Source organism: Elephantulus edwardii, unplaced genomic scaffold, assembly GCF_000299155.1.
Source record: "Elephantulus edwardii isolate Elephantulus edwardi_28Jun2011 unplaced genomic scaffold, EleEdw1.0 scaffold00012, whole genome shotgun sequence".
In the NCBI taxonomy this organism is placed as follows: domain Eukaryota; kingdom Metazoa; phylum Chordata; class Mammalia; order Macroscelidea; family Macroscelididae; genus Elephantulus; species Elephantulus edwardii.
Genome location: NW_006399762.1, coordinates 22,091,928 through 22,114,381, shown reverse-complemented (window position 1 = coordinate 22,114,381; position 22,454 = coordinate 22,091,928).

The following is a 22,454-nucleotide window of genomic DNA, read 5'->3' as shown; positions in this document are numbered from 1 at the left end:
ATCTCACTCCCTGATTTCACATACAGTTGTTTTAAACTCACTGTCCTCCAAACTCCTATTCAAACTTTCCAATTATAATTGACAATTCAGTCTCCCATAAACATTCAACTGACTATGTGATGTGAACACTGTTAGTTAGAAGCAATGTCAACTGCAGTGGTACAGCAGGGCCTGAGAGCTCCCTTTCTCTGCCTGGAGTTAACTTCTACAGCTGCATGACAGAGGTGGGGAGGCTCGCAGTGTTATAAGCCAGCAGCTGCATATTTGTCCAGCATAGCTACAGGGGTTTCCAGGTCAGCAAGATGGCACTATGTAGGCTCATAGCATTCTCTATTTATCTACCAATATAAAACTATTTAAGAAGCCTTGATGTCAAAATAATTAAATTTCTTGGCTACTAACCCAGTTGTTCTGTGGGAGAGAAACTTGACTATCGGTTCTCATAAAGATTAAAATGTGCCAAACCAAGATCATTGGCACTGAGTGAATTCCAACTTTCAGTGATTCTGTAAGACAGAGTAGGTTTTCAAGGATCTACTCTTTATGGAATCCAACTGTCACATCTTTCCCTGGAGTGATGAGTGAGTTAGAACCACCAAACAGTGGTTAGTAGCTGAGTACTTAACTACCGTGCCACTGGAGTTGCTTTTGTAAAGATTACAACTGTAAAAGTCACAGCCTAGAAAATCTTATGAGATGGTTCCACTCTGTCATTGTTCTTTTTATATGCCATCAAGTTATGACTCATATGACTTTATGAACAAGAGTCTGAACCATGTCCTGTCCTCACCATCTCTGACACACTTGAGCCCATTGGTACAGTCACTGTGTCAATCCATCTTGGCGACGGTGGACCTCTCTTATGCTCATCCTCTGCCTTTCCAAGTATGATGTTATTCTCCAAGATCTCTGAACAACATGCCCAAAGTATGTGAAATAAAGTTTCACCATTTTCTGCCATAGGGGTGACAATGAGTTGAAAGCTACTCAACCTTACCCAACAAAACCAAGCTAGAAGCATTTATTTTTGGTATCCTTTTATTTGACCTTTTATGCTGAGCAGATAATCAGAGAACCTGAACTATGTGAAGAAAAATGTGGAATCAGAGTTGGTTGAGGACTCATCAACAAACTGCAGCATGCAGATGACACAACGTTACTTGTGGGAAATGGAGAAGACTTGAAGCACTTTCTGATGAAATTCAAAGACGCCATCAATTGCATATAATATAAAGAAAACAAAATTCCTTACAACCAAACCAATAACATCAAGATAAATGGAAAAAAAATTGATGTTGTCAAGGATTCTATCTTACTTAGAACCACAAACATGCATGGAAGCATCAATTAGTAAATAAAAAGATGTTCATTGAATAAATCTGTTGTCAAGGACCTCTCAGAGACACTACAACAAGAATGTCACTTAAAAGAATAAGCTCACACTACAGTATTTTAATATAGTATATTGCAATATAGTATAGTATATAGCAATATATACTATAGTACTATATACTATAGTATAGTATATAGCAATATATACTATATATTGCAAGTGACATCACTCAGCAATTCAAAATTATACGTGTCTATATTCTTTATTTGGAAGCAGGAGTGGCATCCCTTTCCTAAACAACATGCCTCTGGAAACTCTATGAACTGTGAGAAATGATAGTTATTGAAAGGCTTTAGGTCTTTTGATTATAGGATTGCTGTGAGTTGTGCTGAACTCGAAGGCAATCATCATCATCATCAACAACAACATCATATTCTTTATAGGGAGCTCTAATGGCCTAGTGGGTAGGGTAGGGAGTTGAGCTATGAACCCAAAGGAATGTGATTCAAACCCACCAGCTGCTTCTCAGAAACAAGATGAGCAATCTCCTCCCATGTCATGTACAACCTCTGAATACCTGCTGGAGAGTCAGCTGTGAGTGGGCTCCAACTTGATGATATCGGGTAGGACTGATTCTTTATAAGGGAACTCCAGTGGCCTGGTGGGTAAGCAGTTGTGTTGCTAACCCAAAAGCTGCATTTGTTTGGCAGTTTGAATTCACCAGCAGCTCTGCAGGAGAAAGGTGGACAATCTCCCTTGTGATTCACAGTCTCAGAAGTGCAGTGGAGGATCAGCTATGTGTTGGTTCTCAATAGCAATGAGTTAGGCAGACTCTTTACAGGAAACTATGGTGGCCTTGTCCATAGGAGGTTGCTTTACTAACCTAAAAGCTATGGGTCTCAGGCAAAAGTGGGTAGTTTTCTCACTGTGATTTACAGCCTTGGAAACCCAATGTAGGGTCAGAACTGACTGGATGGGAGTGAAAATGAGAATCTCCTCATTTCCATAAGATGGATTCATTTTTTAATGACTTCTGCATAATGAAACCTTAGACCTCCTCCAAGTGCACCCTACTCCCTTCCTTTTTTCCAAAGGTGTTTGTATGAAGCTGTCTTGGGGCACTCGACATTTCTCCCTTTAACTCTGTCGTTTTGGATTAGTTATAGTGACTCCTTGTATTATCCAGAGAATTGAAAATCTAGTATATCTAAAATGTTTTGAGATCTTCAGATGGTGGTTAGGGACCAAACATAAAAAAAAGGCACTGCATAAATTCAGATTCTCCAAACAAAATCTAGCAACCCACAGAAAGGCTTGTGTGAGGAACTGTGGGAGTGCTAACTGCCAACATGTGTTTTTGTTGAAATGTATTTGCTAATGTAAACAACTCATGCCTGCCTGTGGCACCCAAGAACGTCACATGAAGCTTGCATGATACTTGGAGAATGCTGCTCTCACAAAGACTAATACATGTAAATCTGTAACTCATATTTCTGTGCTAGCATGTGTCTCATGCAATTAAAGAGAAAGGGTACTCATTTACATCAGACCAACATTCTGAAAACTTTACCATTTCACCAACAGAGGTCGAAGTACCAATCAGTGAAAACTTAGATGAAAATTCAGAAAACAACAGAATGGGTTCCCTCCGTACTTTTCGCTTGCATATATTTTTTTCTTCTCTCTCATTATTAGTTTGTGCTTCGAGCATACATTTTAAAGGCAGTTTATCTTTTCTAATGTTAGAAAAGGAAATAGCTTAGGAATAGTTTTGGATTTTTAAATACAAAACAGTACTTTGTCTAATAAAATATTCTGATTGTGTGTCAGAGTCACCAGGAAACTTTTAAAAACCAGCTTATTCAGAGCTTCTGATTCAACATATCTAGGCTATATAGGGTGTGTGTGTGTGTGTGTGTGTGTGTGTGTGTGAAACCCATATAAAAAACCTCATTGCCTTCTTGTTGTTTTTAACACATTACTCCTTGTAGTACAGATGAGAACTGTTTCATGGTTTTCTTGACCATAATTCTCTCCTTCTCTGCACCAGTTTTATTTATTTTCTTGTTGACAACGAACACAGAAAATCACATATCAATTCAATAATTCTACATATACAATTTAGGGACATTTATGTCGTTCTTTGAGTTGTGCAACCATCCTCACTTCTCTGAGTTTTTCTTGCTTAATAACATGTAATTGTTGTTTTTGTGTACCATCGAGTCGAGACCAACTCACAGCTGCCTCTCCTGCGGGTTTTCAGAGGGTGTAAACCACACAAGAGGAGACACATCATTCCTCAGTGGAGCAGCTGGCAGAAGCGAACTGGATTTGGTTTGACAGTACAGTTCTTTACCACTAGGTCATCAAATTTTTGAATCCTAAAGTTGCTCAATAGAAGAGAAGAAGACCCTCACTAAGTTGACTTGACACAGCGACTGTAGCAATGGGCTCAAATGAGTTGGAGATGGTGAGGATGGCACAGGACAGGACCTAGTTTAGATCTGTTTCTCATAGGGTTGTTATGAGTTGCAGTAGACTTGATAATAACATAATAACAACAACAAAATTGCTATCTAATCTTTTGAATTATTGCTGTCAGTGTGATCATAGCTAGATCTTAAAAGAGTATGTTGTTGTTGTTATGTGCTGTCGAGTCACTTGTGATTCATAGCGACCACATGTACAACATCCCTAAACCTTGCTCTGTCCTGTGCTAATCACACTGTCTCTGACACACCCACACCGATTACCCGAGTCACTGAATCAATCCACCTCATAGAGGGTCTTCCCCTCCTGTGCTGTCCCTCTGCCATGTCCAAAGGATGTCAGACAAAGCCCCAGAATCCTTGCCTCCAAGGAGCCTCCTGATTTAACTCTCTCCAGGATGAATCTGTTTGTTTTCCCAGCAGTCCATGGTACATTCAATACTCTTCTCCAGCACCATAGTTCAAAGGCATCAATTCTCTTCTGTCCTCCCTAGTAATCGTCCAACTCTCTAACGCATAACAAGTGATTGCAAAGACCATGTTATGATGATCAAAACAAAACATTCTTCTTTAGTAGTTAAGCTATACTATTGTAAGGGAGCCCTGGTGGCCTAGTGGCAAGAAGCTGCACTGTAATCCTGAAGGCATGTGGTTCGAGACCATCAGCTGCTCCACGAGAGAAGGATGGGCAATCTCCTTCTGTACAGTTAACTGCCTCTGAAAACTTGCGAGAGGGTCAGCTGTGAGTCGGTTTGAACTCTATAGTACACGACAACAACATTGTTGTTATGTGCCACCGAGTCACCAACAACTCATAATGACCCTATGCATGATAGCTCTGAACCTTGCCCTATCCTGAGCCAATCTCACTGCCTCTGGCACATCTACCATAGTTACTCCAGTCACTGTTTCAATCCATCTCATCAAGTGTCTTCCTTTCTTGTGCTGTCACTCCATCCTTTTAAGCATGAGGTCTTTCTCCAAGGACCGGTCCCTTCTGGTCACCTGCCCAAAGTATGTGAGACAGAGCTTCAAAATCTACCTACAGGGTAGCTCTCATGGCCTCGTGGCAAGAAACTGCACTGCAATCCCAGAGGTACGCGGTTCAAACCCACCAGATGCTCTGCTGGAGAAGGAGGGGCAATCTCTTCCTGTACCAGTAAGATCTAATTTGATGGTACACCCACACACATGCAAAATAATAAAAAATGTAAAAAAATTCTTACCTACAAGGAGCAGCTTGCTTTCACTCTCTCAAGGACAAACCTGTTTGTTCTCTTGGAACTCCATGGTATATGTTCAATATTCTTCTCCAGCACCACAACTAAAAGGCATCAAATCTTCTTCTAGAACCCTTATTTATTGTGGTGCCCTCTGATGCATAGCACATAGTTGTGAAGATCATGACCTGGTCTTGAATGACAATACTTATGGATACTATAGGCAGAATATTGAACAATCCAGAAGGCATCAAAAGAAGATAGAAGGAGTACACAGAGTCAATATACCATAAAGAATTGTCTGACACGAAGAATTTAATGAAACAATATATTATCAAGAGGCAATAGTGATGAAGGAAGAAATTCAAGCTCCTCTGATGGAATTGGAAATAAAATAAGGCCCAAGGAATTGCTGGAATACCAATTGAAGAGATCCATATTTATTCCCATTTTTAAAAAAAGTGATTTAACAGTGTGAAAATTAGAAAAGATATCACTAATATCACAGACAAGCAAAATCCTGCTGAAGCTAAACTATAGATTGGTTTTAATTTGACTTCAGGGGATTTTTATGGCTTTAGGTTTACAGAACAAGTCTAGACTTCATGAGAATTTGAAATTCTATATTTCCTCCCTTTTCATAAACATTCTTTTACGAAGTCTTTTTTTTTTTTTCTTTTACGAAGTCTTTGATCAACATTTTCATTAATGGCAGACTAATTATTCTGGTCTCACTTTAAGGAAGCAGTTGCTCATGAAGGCAATTAGCCACACATTTTATACCCTCCTTCTATTCCTGACTCTCTTTCTTCTCTTGGTTCAGGTTAATAGAGACTAATAATTGTACCTTTCATGGCTGCTTACAAGCTTTTAATACCCTGAGCACTAAGCTCAGGAGTGAACTAGTAGGTAAAATAGATGCGTTAAGAACATTATTAGGCCAATTAGCTGGCATGCATGTCCTTCTCGAAACCATGACCCTAATGGATAGGTTTGCTAGTTTTTCTTGCAGTCTACAGTGTATTTAATAGTTTTGTCAATACTATAATTAAAATACCTCACTTTTTCTTGTTGTTGTTGGGTGCCATCAAGTTGTAGACGACTCCTAGCGACCCTATGAAGGAAAGCCCTGAGCACTGTTTGTACATAGAGTTTCCGGAGGCAAGCCATTTTGGAAGTGGATGCTGCTCCTGCTTCCAGGCTTGTTTTCGTGGGGAAGCTCCATCAACACTGTCCACCATGGTACCCCCATTACCACATTTGGCACATCACTGTCACAGTGTTCAACATCACAACAACCACGAGTTACCTCTGTACAGCAATGCACAGACCAGTGCTATACCACCTAGAAGAATGTCTGACAGGAAAACAATTTGAACCTGGCCTGACGGCCTCAGATTAAAATCACCCACCTTCCGCTTGGTAGTGTAACTTTCTTTCCACTAGGCCAACATAGCTTTCCCTCTGTCGTCGTTGTTATTGTTGTTAGGTGCCGTCGAGTCGTAGACGACTCATAGCGACCCTATAAACAAAAGGCCTGAGCACTGTTAGTACATAGACTTTCCGGAGGCACTTTTTCTTAAGTTTTCGTAATTCATTGCCCAGTTTTCATATAAGGAGACTGACAATGTTGTGGCTTAAATCAAGTCAAAGCAAACTATTACAGCAAAATGTGCAAAGAACTAGAGTTGGAAAATCAAAAGAGACATATTCACTCAGCATTTTTTAAGCTGAAGGAACTGAAGAAAAAATTCAAGCCTTAGGTTGCAATACTTAGGATGTTGTGGGCAGAATGTTGAATAACTCAGGAAGCATCAAAAGAATATTGAAGGAGTAAACAGTCATTATACCAAAAAGAATTGGTTACAGAAGAATTTCATGAAACAACATATAATCAAAAGCCTAATGGTGATGAAGGAGGAAGTTCAAGCTGCTCTGAAGGAACTGGCAAAATACAAGGACCCAGGAATTGATGGAATACCAATTGACATATTTCATCAAATGGATACTACCCTGGAAACTCTCACCAGGTTGTGTCAAGAAATCAATCTGAAGGGCAACTATCTTGCCATTTGACTGGAAGAGATTCATATTAGTTCCCATTCCAAAAAAAGTTGGATTATTGAACAATATCATTAGTATCACAAACAAGCAAGATACTGCTGTAAATGATTAAAAAACTGCTGGAACAGCACATCAACAGAGAAAGGCCAGATGTGAAGGCTGGGTTTGGAACAGGCCGTGGCACTAGGTTTATTATAGACAACGTTAAATGCATCTTAGCTGAAAACAGAGTATTAGAGGAATATCTATGTTTTATTGACTATGCAAAGGCATGTGACTGTGTAAATCACAACAAACTGGCTAACTCTGAAAAGAATGGGAATCTCAGAACACTTATGTGAATCCTATACTTGGACCAGAAGACAGCCTCGGAACAGAGCAAGGAAATACTGCATGGTTTGAAATCAGAAAAGGTGTATGCCAGGGATGCATCCTATCTCCATACCTTTTCAATCTATATGAACAGATCATATGGAAGACTGGGTTCTATGAGGGGGAATGTGGTACCAGGATTGGATGAAGATTTACCAACAACCTGCATTATGTAGGTGACATAACCTAGCTTGTCAAAGCTGAGGAGGATCTGAGACATTTGATGCAGTAGGTCAAGGACTTCAGCCTTTTATATGAATTGAAGATCAACATTAAGAAAAGATTATCATGACTGGACCAATTGCAGCATCATGATAGATGGTGAAGAAACTGAGATTAACAGCTTTGATTAGCTTGGTTCCACAATCAACATTCTTGGTATTAGTGGCCAGGAAATCAAAACATGAATTACATTAGGAAAATTTGCTGTAAGTAACCTCTCCAAAGTGCTGAAGAGCAATGATGTTAATCTGGAGACTAAGATGCACATGATCCAGGTCATGGCCTTTTCAATTACTTGATATACATCAGAGAACTAGACAATGAATAACATGATAGAAAAAGAATCAATGCTTTGAGTGTGGTGCTGGAGAAGATTATTGGACATACCATGGAATACTAAGAGAACAAGCAGGTTCATCCTGGAGAGGGTGAAACTAGGCTTCTTGGAGGTAAGGATTTTAAAGCTGCATTTGACATACTTTGAGATGTTGCAAGGAGGGACCAGTCCTTGGAGGGAGACATCATGTTTGGAAGGGTGAGGGGGTAGACAGCGAAAGAGAGAAAAACCCTGGATGAGATGAATTGACTCAGAGACTAGGGTAAGGGTGGTAGATGTGTCAGAGACAATGAATTTGGCTCGAAACAGAGCAGGGTTCAGAGCTATTCTACACAGGGACATTATGTACATAGGTCAAGTGTCTCAATGGCACATAAGAACAATAACAAGAAGTTCCCAGGTGATACTGACAATACTGGCCTTAAGACCACACTTTGAGAATCACTGCTGTGAAGTAGTGGTTCATAACTTCAGAACAGCAGAATACCTTAGTGAGTTTCAGTATAATTCCTGCTCCAGGATCCATCACCAGAAATTTAATTGAATTAGTTTATGAAGGGCTGTAGGGAATTTGCAGCTTAACACTTGTGCTTAAAATTCTCCCCAGATGATTCTAATGTTGGGCTGGGGTTCAGAGCCACAGCCTAAAGGTTAATTATCCATATGGGAGCTCTGCTGTGTAGTCAGTTAAAAGTTGTGCTGCTGACCCTCCTCATGGATTGAATCCACCAGCCACTCCGAGGGAGAAAAAAGGCAATACTCTCCCATGTGATGTACAGTCTCAGAAAACCAGTGGTGGGCCAGCTATGAGTCAGTTTCCAGTTTCTACTTGATGGCAATGAGAACGAGATGAATTTTGTTACTGATGGAGTTTTGCCTGGATAATAACTGTTTTTACCCTTTAAATTTAGGAGTAACTAATATTCTGTATACTTGGACCAGGGGCAGTCATCAGAAGAGCAAGAAAGCACTACATGGTTCAAAATTGGGAAGGGAGTAAGCCACGGATATATCCTGTTCCATACCTTTTCTTTCTGACGTTCTTAAGTTTTAAAGTTTTGTTTTATACCGATTTATTTACAAAGTTTGAATGCATTGTTTTTCCACAAAAGATCTTCCCATTTCCTTCATCCTCAACCCATCAATTGTGCAACCCTATGATTAACACCCCCTCAGCCCATCCTCACCTTCTGCTTCCACCCTCCACCCTTGGATCCTCATACTCATTTTAAAATAATGATTTTATACAGTATTTATCCTTGTGGGACTGAAGTAGTTTCATTCAGCATAGTGTCTCCAGTCACTCCCAAGTTAGGTAGTCATTTACAAAATAATTACTCCTGCATGCTGCATAGTATTCCATTGTGTGGATGTATTACAACTTCTCAATCCATTCGTTTGAGGACATCTGGGCTGTTCCTATATCTTAGCGATGGTGATTAATGCTGCTATGAACATTGGTGTACAAGTCTTCATTTATACGTCAGATCTCGTTTTCCTGGGGTATATTCCAAGCAACGGAATAGCTGGGTCAATATGGAATCTCTATGTTCAGCTTTTTGAGGGAGCGCTGAACTGCCTTCCATAGTGCTTGTACCGTTTTACAATCCCACCAATAAAATATAAGAATTTCTATCTCACCACATCCTCTCCAACATTTATTACTTGCTATCCTGTTAAACTTTGCCACAGCTACCAGAGTGAGATGGTATCTCATTGTGGTTTTATTTGTATGTCTCTTAGTGCTAGTGATTTGGAGCATTTCTCCATGTGTCTGTTGGCCATTTAAATTTCTTCCTCTCTGAAAATCCTTTCCATGTCTTGCCTATTTTGTAATTGGACTATCAGTCATTTCTTTGTGGAGGGCCAGTAGTATTCTATAAACTTTCATTAAGAGATTCTTGTCTGAGATGGTATTGCCAAATGTTTGTTCCAGTCAGTAGGTTTTCTCTTCACCCTACTGGAAAAAAAAGGTTTTGATACACACAGGGATTTAATCTTTAGAAGGTGCTATTCATCAATTTTATCCTCCTCAGGTTGATTGTATATTTGTGGCCGTATTTGGCAGTCTTTTTATACCATAGACTAGGCCTTCTAAATTTGATCCCAGTTTGTCTCTTATAAACTTTATAATTTTGAGCTTTACTCCCAAGTCTCTGATCCACCTTGAGGTGATTTTTGTGTATGGTGTGAAATGTGGATCCTGTTTCAGCTTTCTGCAGGTAAGCAGTTCAGTTTTGCCAATACCATTTGAAGAGGTTGTCATTTCCCCATTTGATAGGTTTTATTTCCTTGTCAAATACCAGTTGACCATAGATGTTGTTAATAACCTTTAAGTAGAGCACGATTCATAGAGACCCTATGAACAAAAGGCCTGAATCCTCTCTACAACTATCAACATTTATCAAAGTTCATAGAGTTTCCAAGGCATGTTGTTTAGGAAGTGGATGCCACTCCTGTTTCCAAACCTGTGTATGTTATGGTTGTTTTGCACCATTGAGTTATCTGTGATGTACAGCAACCCTATGTACAGTAGCTCTGAACCCTTCCCTGTCTTGAGCCAATCTCACTAATTCTGACATACTAACCCCCATCGCCCCAGTTACTGTATCAATCCATCTCATTCAGGATCTTCTCCTGCGCTGTCTGTCCACCCTTCCGAGCATGATGTCCTTCTCCAAGGACTGCTGTCTTCTGGACATATGTCCAGAGTGAGGCAGAGCTTCAAAATCCTAGCCTCCAAGGAAAGACTTGGTTTCACCCTCTCCAGACAGACTTATTTACTTTCTTGGGTTTATTTCTGGGTTCTCAGTTCTGTTCCACTGATATATGTGCCTGTCTTTGTACCAGTACCATGTTATTTTGGATACTACTGCTGTGTGATATACAGAACAGATTATCTGGGAGGCTGGGCTCTATGAGGAGAAATGTGGCATCAGGATTGAAGGAATTGGAGGAAGATTCATCAATGATCTGTGTTATGCTGATGACACAACACTGCTTCCTGAAACTGAGGAGGACTTGAAGCACTTGTTGCAGAAGGTCGAGGACTGCAGCCTTCAATACGGATTGAAGCTCAACAACAAGAACTTAAAGATTCTCACCACTGGGCCGATTGGCAGCATCATAATAGATGGTGAGGAGATTATAAACAGCTTTAGTTTGCTTGACTCCAGAATCAATACTCTTGTTACCAGCAGCCAGGAAATAAAAATACAAATTACACTGGAAAAGTCTGTGCCAGAGACCTTTCCAAAGTACTGAAGAGCAATGACAACAATTTAGAGACTATAAGGCACACCTGATTCAGGTCATAGTCTTTGAAATTACTTGTTATGTGTCAGAAAGCTGGACAATGACTTGGGATAATAGAAGGAGATTTGATGTTTTTGAACTGTGGTACTGGAGAAGAATACCATGGACTACTAGGAGAACAAACAGGTTTATCCTGGAGAGGTTTGTCCAAGGTTGCTTCTTGGAGGCAAAGAATCTGAATATTTTTCAGAAATAATTTGGACATGTTGTGAGAAGGGACCAGTCCTTGGAGAGGAATATCATTCTTAGGATGGTGGAGGGACAATGCAAGAGAGGAAGATCCTCGAGGAGATGGATTGACTAGTGACTGGGGTAATGGGGGTAGGTGTGTCAGAGACAATAAGATTGACAAGAGATAGAGCAAAGTTTAGGTCTGTTGTACATAGGGTCACTATGAGCCGTAGGCCACTTGAACATTACATAACAACAACATTTTGTATATATCCAATAAACTTTTCTTACCAACTGTAGAATTTTGTAGAGGTTGGATATATTTAATAAAAAAATATGTGTTAATATATTAGCACTATCAGGAACCACTTTGAAATATTAAGTTCAAATTTCTTCTTAGTCAGATATGGTAAGAAGAGTTGCTATAGGAGTTTTTTCCTCCCTCCCTCACTTCTCCCTTCTTTACCCCTCCCCACTTTTCTTCAGTACCTAAGTGGTTTTCCTTTTGCTGTATGTTTTGTTCAAAGATCAGTTGGCACACAAGAGACCTATAGAAAGATAGCTATAGAACATTTTTACAAGACACAATAAAAGACCTAAACAAATGGGAAAGTTTTCCCTGTTCATGGATAGGTAGATTGAATATTGTGAAAATGACAGTCCTATCAAAAGCATTCTACATGTTCAGTGCAATCTCAATCCAGAGACCCTATTAATTTTTCCAGAAAATCGAAAGAGGAAATTGTCAAGTTCACTTGGATAGACAAGAGATCAAGAATAAGCAAAGCACTTTTGAAAAACAAAAATGACGTGGGAAGCATAACACTCCCTATTCTCAAAACCTACTACTCAGCAGTAGTAATCAAAATAGATTAGTTCTGGTACAATGACAGGCACATAGACCAATGGAACAGAATTGAGAACACAGAATGGTCAACTTATATTTGACAAGGGAAAACTTATCAAATGGGAAAATGACAACCTTATTAACAAATGGTGCTGGCAAAACTGGCCTTGTAATAAATCCCCAAATCACAAAGTTCATAAGAGACAAACTGGGACCAAGCTTGGAAGGCCTAGTCTATGGTATAAAGGGACCGTCAAATATAGCCAGAAATGCATAATCTGAAGAGGATAAAATTGATGAATGGGACCTTCTAAAGATTAAATCTCTGTGCACATTAAATACATTTCCAACAGGGTGAAAAGAAAACCTGTTGATTCTGGACAAATATTTGATAATACCATCTCAGACAAGGGTCTCATCACAAAAGTTTACAGAATCCTACAGGCCTCCAGAAGAAAAAGACTGATAATCCAATCACAAAATGAGCAAAAAGTCATGGAAAGACTTTACACAGAATAGGACATTCAGATGGCCAACAGACACATGAAGAAACACTCTAAATCACTGTCAATCAGAGAGATGCAAATCAAGACCACAATGAAATACGGTCTTATCCCGGTAGCAGTGGCCAAGTTTAGCAGGGTAGCAAGTAATAAATGCTGGAGAGGAGGTAGGAACTCTTATATGTTGTTGGTGAGATTGTTAAGTGGTGCAACCACTCTGGAAGGCAGTTTAGTATTTCCTCAAAAAGCTGAACATAGAAATTCCATATGACGCAACTATTCCACTTCGTGGAATATACCCTGAGACAATGAGAAATGCACAGAAACTTGTACACCAATGTTCATAGCAGCATTATTCATCATAGCAAAAACATGGAAACAGCCCAATGTCCACCCACAATGGAATGGATTAAGAAATTATGGTACATTCACACAAAGGGATACTATGCAGCATGCAGGAGCAAGAATTTTGTACATTTCTTCCTAACATGGAAAAGACTGGAGAGCATTATGCTAAGTAAACTAACTCAGTCTCATAAAGACAAATACTGAATAAGACCATTATTTTAGAAAGAGTATGAGGATCCAAAGGAGGGGGGCTTAATCACAGGGTCACACAATTTGATGGGTGGAAGGAGGGATGGATAAAGGGGAAAGATCTGGTATAAAAAACAACATATATATGAACTTTATGAAATTTCTATGTAAATAATAATAATAATAATAATAACAATAAATAAAAGGTCAGTTCACACATGCACGCTCACACACACACACACACACACACACACACACACACACACAAAATGTTTCAAGATGCCTAGAAGTAGGCTCGAGGGTGCCCCCTGTAGGTAGAGTATTTTTAACATAGTACTGGTTGACCAGTCAAGTAATCTGTGTTCAGATTCTTACTACTTCTTAGATGGCTTTGTGCTTTTTTATATATATATAAAATTCAATAATTCACTTAGTTGTACTAAACTTTATTTTTGTTATCTATAAACGGAAGATAACATCTACCTCCCCTGAATGTCTTCAGGATTAAAAATGGCATTAAGAACAGGACTTTGATGTCCCTGTTTGCCACTGACTCTAAACACTCAGGTCAGTGTCTGCAAGCTGAAAGCTCTTGCTTTGATTGGTCAAATTAAAACCAATCTTTATAAATGGTAAAGTACAGAAGAGTAGAATTACCCTGGGTGAACAGCCTTTCTAGCCGCCAGCTCTCTGCGCTTCCCACACACTTTACATCTTTCTTTAGCCTCCTTTGACCTCTGTACAGCTCCTTGGGCACAGAGCAGTTAAAAACAGGCAAGAGAAGCAAAAGTTGATGTGAAATCATCCTGCCTTAAAGGAACAAACGTCTGATTATCATCACATTTCATTTCTAAAATGTCCTTCCAATAAAGAGTGCAACATGCAGCCTTACTGATTATCTAATGAAATCATTTCTTTCTCGGGACTTCAGAGGCAACTTTTCCTTTCAGTTAGAAGGAGATGTTATGAGAGGTTAGAAATTAAAGTACTGGCTTCTATTTATTCCTAACCATGCCGTGGTACCTCATGCTTTATAAATAACCTTTATTGACTTAATGTTGGCACGCCTCAGGTTACTGAATAGAATTATGCCAAAACATTTTTCTCCCTCTTTAAATAGTGTTTTCTTGATTGTATTCTAAACTTGAACTGATACAATAGAATCACTTAACTAAATACATTAGGGTCTGTGTGTGTTGGGTCTCATTTGTCAAATCACATGATTGAGTGGGAGTAAATCAGAGTTGGCTGCAAGAGCAATTGTCTTTATATGCTTTGCAAAGTATTTGCATGGAATATTTCAGTCAAACCAGTTTTATCATGGCATATAAAATTCCTTGGCTAATGAATGCTTGTAAAATGGTATCAGGGCCAAGAGGATGGATGCATTTCTACATGTGAGATGGAGGGAAAAATCTTACCCATCTTCTTGCAGTAAGTGTCAATGTCTTTGTCAAGTTGTCTTGTTGATCCAAAGTCTTTGTTTTTGCTGAATGGTGATTAATGAATGGGAAATATTTACGTTATAGTGGCTTAACATTTTTGTTTTCACACAGCATTTACTTTTGAACAGTGAGAGCATTTCTTTTATTATACAGCTATTACTACTATGGTATGACATTTTCCTGCTTCGATGTAAACGAAACCCTTCAAAACGATAACTTTAGAGGGCAATCCAAGATTCACAAAATGATTAGAACCTTCTAACTCTCTCCAAGCAGGAAATCAGGAGCAAGTGCTTATCCTCCTCTCTGACTGCCCCCATCTCAAGAGCCTGATTTCTTTCTTTCTTTTTTTCTCAGTTGTAAAGTTATTCTTCAATTACAAACCAAAGCCCTGGGCTCCATTACTGTTGCCAGCCAGAAAACTTGAGTCAGTGTTATCTCTAAGTTTGTGAAATTCAGAAAGAAACAGCATTGTGGTGGCAGGGCTAGACTTTTACAGCCAGGGTAAGGAATGCCATTGAAGTTGTCAGACTCATAAACTTAAAATGTTTGGATCTTTTCAGTAGAGAGGGAGCAGAGTGTGATGGCAGAAGCACAGGACCCTGCTTTCCCAGGACAGGATTTTATGCCCCATGTTCTCATATGTTTCAGACCAGTGTTTGCCTGCCTCAGTTTCTCCTCTCACATGCAATAACAATGAGAATTAATACATCTTTTTTTTTCTAGGTCTCAGCACAGACACCACTTTGTCTTGGGATGGATTCTTTGAACTTCAGATTTTTAGCTTTATGCCTATTTTTTCATATATTTCCTTCTTCATCCACCTCTACCCCAAGACGACAACCCTTTTTTGGCTTTAAATTGTATTTTCATTTTCAGAAAAACTTCCTGTGCCCTTTCTCCGACCAGACTTTCAATAAAGGTTTATTAACAGAATAAGTAAGTGAATGAATGAATATTCTTTATCTACATGACAATTTCTGCAACATTAATTTTAGATTTTTATGTATGTGTATGTGTATGTGTATGTATGAATTGCTGGCAAGAGCTACAGCCTTATTAGCATGGCTCAAGAAGAAAAGAGAAGGTCATGTTGGTGAATGATTCTTAACAGCCAAAATGATTCATGGAGTATGCATGCTTGGCACACATTTACTGCTGGAGCAATGCACAGGGCGCAGCTGCCGTGGGAATCTTTCTCCAATCGAACTGACAGATTATTCCCACAAAAAGGAGAGAAGCACTCTTCTATTTTGTATTCAGGCACTATCCTACCATGAAGCAGTGGCACATTCCAGAGTCCATTTACCACTCATCTGTGCTACTTCCTTAATAATGCCTAATATTTATGAAGGAGATTCTAGGTGGTTCAAATGGTTAAGTGCTCAAAAACTAACTAAAAGCTTAACAGTTCAAATTTACCCAGAGGCATCTCAGAAGACAAGCTTGTTGACCTGCTTCTGAAATATCACAGCGTTGCAAACTCAACAGAGCCAACTCTTCAGGGCTCTGCACACTTGGGACTGCTATAAACCAGCACCAACTCATGGGTATCCCACAATGATCTAACATTTATGGAATGCTTATTCTTTTCAGACCCTTTTGTTGAATGCTTATTTTATCTCCTTAGCACCTACACAAAGCATTTCAAGTAATCTTCACAAAAGAGATTACTAGTTTTAGAGTTTTGTGTTTTTCTTGGTATTTTTCTTTTCTTTTTTTTTTTTTTTTTTAGGTATAAAGTTGTTATGTGCCGTTGAGTCGAATAACATTCCTGGCAACTCTGAACAACAGATCTGAACTCTGTTCTATCCGGTACCATCCTCATCATATCTGACGTACTTGAGCCCATTATTGTAGTCACTACTTTAATCCATCTTCTTGGGAGTCTTTCTCTCTTTCATTGATCCTCCACCTTTTTAAGCATGTTGTCTCTTTCTAAGCCACATATCCAAAGTTTGAGAGAAGAAACATCATCATCTTTGCTTCCAAGGGGCACTCTGGCTACACTTTTCCCAAGAGATATCTGTTTGTTCTTTTGGCACTCCGTGGAATAGCCAGTGATCTTCTCCAGCACCACAACTCTAAGGCATCAATTCCTTTTCTATCATCCTTATTCATTATCCAGCTGTCAGATGTGTAGTAAGTGACTGAAAAGACTTTGGCATGAATCAGGTGCACCTTAATCTTTAAACTGATATCATTGCTCTACAGTTATTTTGGAGACATCTCTGATAGTGGACTTACACAATGCAATATATCTCCTGATCTCCTGACTGCTGGTACCAAAGATGCTGATTGAGGATCAAAGCTATGTAAAATAATTGACAACTTCAATCTTTTCTCCTTCTATCATGATGTTGCCTATTGGTCTTTTTGGGGACCTTTGTTTTCCTAACACTGAGATGTAATCTATATTGAAGGCTGTAGTCCTTGATCTTCTGTATCAAATTCTCCTCACATTCAGCAAGCAAGATTGTACTTTCATGGAAAATTGTTTCAGATCACAGAACCAGAACATGGAAGAGGCAGAATTTGAGTTCAGGTTGGCAGCCTCTGACACCTGTGAGTAGAAGCACCTTGATATCCTGCTTCTCCAGAGCAGGACAGTTTGTGCTCTCAGCACAAAAGCCAGGAAGGCCAGCTGTCCTATCAGTCAATCAACCAAGCAATCAGTCAGGACTTGGGACTACAGTCTGGTGCTTGGGAAATCATCAAAGAGTGGATGTCAGGGTGCTGCCCTGACAGCCTGACCATCCTGCAGGACAGGCACCTTCTTAGAAAACACTTTGAGTGAGGGTGTAGTTAGGTGCTCATTTGCTTGGCATCATGAGTGTGTCCTTTCATGCTCATATTCTGGGATCCTTACAGCACTCCTGGGGGTGAGTTCTCAGGAAAAAGGATTTTTCTGCATGAACCATACAACTGATATGATCCACATACATCAGGCATCAATTCTGCTCTTCTGAGATATAAGAGATTTGAGCATGGCAGGAAAATCACTCTTCTGGAAGATACTTGTGTGACTGAAAAAAAAATGATTAAAATTAGAAAACGGGTACAATCATCATAATAGCAATAAAACCTTCCAACAACAAAGACGGAGCACTTAAGTATCATGAAAGAACTCTGGTAGTGCAGTCCTTAAGGTGGTGCACTGCTAACCTAAAGGAGGCATCTCTCTGCAGTTCAAATTCACCAGTTTCTCTATGGGAGAAAGATGGACAGTTTCTTCCTGAACGATTTACAGCCTCTGAAATCCCACTCTGAGTTAGTTCTAACTCCACGGTACTGAGTTTGGAAGTCTTGTGGTCCCCCCACCCCCCTTTTAGTGTGCTAATACATATGTGCTCTTCTAATACAGATGTAATAATTTCATTCTCATTATAACACCATAAGGTAGACCAGCAATATCACCAGGGTTAATGTTATAGAGAGGGGTAACTAGTGATGTTACCCCCACCATGTATTACCTCCTATAGCGAACATATGGAATCCTTACTGATGATTATAATAAATTTTAGTCCTAAAATAATTTGTGCTAAGAACATATAATTTCTAAATCTGATCAGATTATTTAGATGCAGTGGATTTAGTATCCAAATATTCAATGGTCTAATTTAATGATGTATTAGATTATTTGGATACTAATATTGGAGCTCTAATGGCTTAGGATTGTGCTGCCAACCCAAAGGTATGCAGTTTGAAGCCAACAGCTGATCTGTGGGAGAAAGATGGGTCACCTCCTTCAGTGTGATTTGCTGTCTCTGAAAACCCACTGGAGGGTCAGCTACAGGTCAGTTCTGATTTGATGTGACACACCACCATCACCAACAACAACATTTTGTAAATTCTACCTTGAATTTCAAAGTTATTAGTAACTGAGTGGAAACTTCCTTCCTTTGATTTTCCTCCTTTCTTTAATTACTCCATTCTCAAAGAAAACCCATAAATACTATCATGGTAATGTGGCTGAAAGAGCAGAACATTTGACAAAAATCTGATATTATAAAAATACTGGCAGCAATGCAAACAGCAGTGTTTTCTTGTAACGGGTGCAGAGGAGACCAGATGATTTGAAGTGTTATTGTAGCTGGGTAATAAAAAAAGTTCTAGATGGAGTACACAGGGAACTCTGGTGGCCTAGTGCCAAGAAGCTGTGCTGCAATCTCGAAGACACACGGTTCAAGGCCACCAGCTGCTCTGCTGGAGGGGGATGGGCAATCTCCTCCTGTGCTACTGCCTCTGAAAACACGCTAAAAGGGTCAGCTATGGGTCAGTTTTGATTCTATAGTACACAACAACAATAGATGTACTACATAGGAGGTTTAGAAAGCAAGCTTAGCACACAATTTCACTTTTGTAGGTATATTGATAAGGAGCTTTGGTAGGAAGAAACTGTGTTGCCAACCCAAAAGTATGTAGTTCGAACCCACCAGCAGTTCTGACAAGAAAGATGGGCAATCTACTCCCGAGCAATTTATCTCCTCTGAAAATCTGCTAGAGGGTCAACTATGGGTCAGTTCCTCCTTGGCAGCACATAATAACAGCAACAAGTATATTGATAAATACAAGTTGGGCTTAAGAAAATTGATCTTGTTATAATGAATGACAAAGGTATTTTTATAGAAAAGAATAAATTTCTACTGGAACACCAAAGAAAAATATAATAAAAAATAATTTTGATGTAACTTTCACTGAGAGTGTCATGCAGTACAGTCTGTATCTCCTAGAACCCCCCACATCATACTACTGAAATAGGTACTTACTTTTTTTTATAATATAAAATAAAAGTGACCAAACTGTGGAACAGACAGAAATAACAATTTTGCTCATAAACTGGAAGTTTGAACTTCTCCTTAATTGTCCTTAATGGTCATATGGCTTTTATTGTACCAGAGTGTTCCAAGAGCTTTAAGTATATTAATACATTGAATTGTGGCAATACACCTTTCACACTTGGGAAAACTGGTGTAGAATGTGGTCAAGTAATCTTTCCAAGGCATGTTGTTGTTGTTGTTATGTGCCATCGAGTCACTTGCCACTCGTTGCGACCCTATGTACAACAGCCCTAAACTACTCTGTCCTGTGCCAATCAAACCGTCTCTGACACACCCATCCCAATTACCCCAGTCACTGAGTCAATCCACCTCATAGGTGGCCTTCCCCTTCTGCGCTGTCTCTCCACCCTACCAAGCATGATGTCCCTCTGAAGGACCTGTCCCTCCTTGCAACATGTCCAGAGTATGTTAGACGGAGCCTTAGAATCCTTGCTTCCAAGGAGCAGCCCAGTTTGACCCTTTCCAGGATGAATCTGTTTGTTTTCCTAGCAGTCCATGGTACCCTCAATACTTTTCTCCGGCACCACAGCTCAAAGGCATCAGTTCTCCTTCTATCCTCCTTAGTCATTGTCCAACTCTCTGATGCATAACAAGTGCATAGCAAAGACCTTGGCCTGTATCAGATGCACCTTAGTCTCCAAAGAGACACCATTTCTCTTCAGTACTTTGGAGAGGTCCCTAACAACAGACTTTCCCAAGGCAATATGTCTTCTAATTTTCTGGCTGCTGGTGCCAAGAGTGTTGACTGTGGAGCCAAGCAAACTGAAGCTGTGAACAATCTCAATCTCTTCACCATCCATCCTGATGCTGCCAATTGGCCCAGTGGTGAGAGTCTTTGTCTTCTTGACATTGAGCCTCACTCCATATTGGAGGCTGCAGTCAGCTCGTCATTCTACCCAGAGGTCTGTTTGATGCTAAAACTTAGTCTCTTGACTACTCTACTCTGTAGTCTCCTCTTGACTTTCTCTCATGGCTTATCAAGACTGCTTTTGTTTTGTTACCTAAAACATGATTAGTAATAGTGATAGGATCTTGTGAGAATGAAATGTGATGGTTATGTGAAGTATTTAGCTATAGGATATAGCATACTCTATAGTTCCATAAAGGTTCAACTAGTATGTTAATGGTGTTTACAAATCTTTATATGCTTTGGAATTAGAATTAGATTCAGATATTTTCTTTTCAATATTACCTGGTTAGCCATGAATAATGTGCTTTCTGTGTTTCAGTGTCCTTCTCTGTAAAAAGGTAGAAATAATAGTATCTCCATCTGAAGCTTGTTGTCAAGATTAGACAAGAATATATTTAAAGAACTAAACTTGATGGTAAGGACTCAATTAATGTTATCTATTATTAGGCGAAGCAATGGAATGGAATTGGGTGCAACTCAGGAATGTCTACTGTGGAGATTTCATGGTGTAATTAAATGTGTTTGAGTCAGGAGGCAAGTGTGCTCAAGAATAGGAACAAGAGGACCACGTCCAGGACAGTTCAATGCCCTTCAGACTTTGCCTTCCATTGCTGAGGAGCCTGGGCTCTGCTCTACATTTTGGTAGATCTTAGGCAAAATTATGCAATGCAATGGGGTAATATCACTGCTTCATAGGGTTGTCAAGAGGATTAACTTAGATATTACATATAATTCACCTGGCGCAGTTCCTGGTCAACTCTAGACTCTTGGTAAAAGGTAACTATTAATGTTACTAAAAGTTGTCATGGAAGGTGGAAAACACAGGCTCATGACTTACTCAATCATGCAACCATTTCTGACTAATAAATATTTAGACAAGTCCCATGCTCCCAAGGATTTTTGCTATGAGACGATGCCAATTTTTGTCCCTGCTACAAGCTTGGCCTTGTAGACACAGGGGCAGGAGAATGTGAGAACTGGAAGAATAATTGATAAAGTAGGAAAGGTTTTAGTGATTGTCAAGATTAATCTACCTTCTTAGCAAATGGAGAAAAAATGAAGTCAGAAGTAGTCAAGTAACTTGCCCAAGGTCAGAGAGTTGAGTTTGGGTTCAGGAAGACCAGAATGCTTGTCTCTTGGCTGCCAAACTTAAAAATGTCCGCTAATATTAAGAAGCAGAGTTTTAAGTATTTTTAATTTTGCTGTGGTGAGTGTTACTGAATGTCGTTCTAATCACTTCCATGGTTAATTTGTGGATCGAAGAATTGAGAACCAGAATTAAGAATTTTTAATAAAAAAAATTCACAATTCCCTAAATGAAAATTTAATTTGTTCACAAAACACAGGGTAAATAGCAATAACCTCATTCAAAATTTAGAGTGATGGGAAAAATTGTAACACAGTCCTCCAGAAACATAGAAAACCCTCCAACAGAAATGATTTCCAAGTGTTAGGCAATTCCTTTAGATTTCAAAGCTATTTTTAGCGTTTTGTGTTAAAATTTGTTCTTCAATAAATAAAATATATAATTCAAAATTACTTGATAAATATGGCTAAATGAATAACCCTTATCTTCCTTTTTTTAGTAAAAGAAGTCTTACCAGTAAATAATACTTACTGTTTCCAAAATTACAATTCATAAAGTTAGAATTGAATAAGTGCTATGCTGAATTATCTGCATAAAATAACATCTGTGAGAAAAATGGCTAGTTACAAAATTTTGTTGCAATATTTGAGACATATCTTACCTTTTACAACAAGATTAATCTTTATGTCACAGGGAAATCTGTTTTTCAGAGCATAGGAAGAGGACCAATACAATGGGGAAGAAGAGGAAACATTCCTATC